Below are 761 nucleotides of genomic sequence, written 5' to 3' on the forward strand. Positions count from 1 at the left end.
CATTTCATCAACGCAGGAAAGTATTTTGCTATCCGCTTAATAGTATCGTATCACTATTTTTTCATAATTAACTCATCCAACCTTATTTCTGTTCTACCCTCGGCGATGGGAAGCCTTTGGTAATTGATCTCAATTTCTGACGTGGTAAAGTTGACCCCAACTCTTTCAGCCTGCATTCGGAAAGAAAGATCTGTGTGTCTTTTCGGCAACAGACACGTATTCTGTTTTTCATCGAGAAACGACACCGCTGCCTGTAGATTAAGGGTACAATAATTTATATTAGATTCAAATAGATGAATATGAATAGCTACTGAATAAACGAAGATGCTGACTTACAAGTAAACGAACTGATATATGGATAAACAATACGGATTTTTAGAAAAGTCTAAATATTATGACACTGATTTTATTCAGAAATTATTTAAGAATTATAAACGACAACTCCATTTCGTCTATTATATATATGCTTGTCAGTTCTCTTATAATCTTAGAGAGAAAAAAATTTAAACAAAATCATAACAAATCAGAGAACCCGGAGGAACAAGAACTGTTATATCAGCTGTTAATTAATTTCTCATTGTGATGGAATTATAACAACAGGATAATGGAAGTAGCAATATAAAATAATAACAATAACAACAGCATCACCAAAGCAAACAAAAACGATCGACGGTGATAACAATGACGAGACTCATAGATAATAAGTAACAAGAAAATATCTAAAAGGAAATGAATAACATGATAATTACCATCCTAAAGCC

The sequence above is a fragment of the Penaeus monodon genome, chromosome 30, assembly GCF_015228065.2.
Source record: "Penaeus monodon isolate SGIC_2016 chromosome 30, NSTDA_Pmon_1, whole genome shotgun sequence".
NCBI classification, from domain to species: Eukaryota; Metazoa; Arthropoda; class Malacostraca; order Decapoda; family Penaeidae; genus Penaeus; species Penaeus monodon.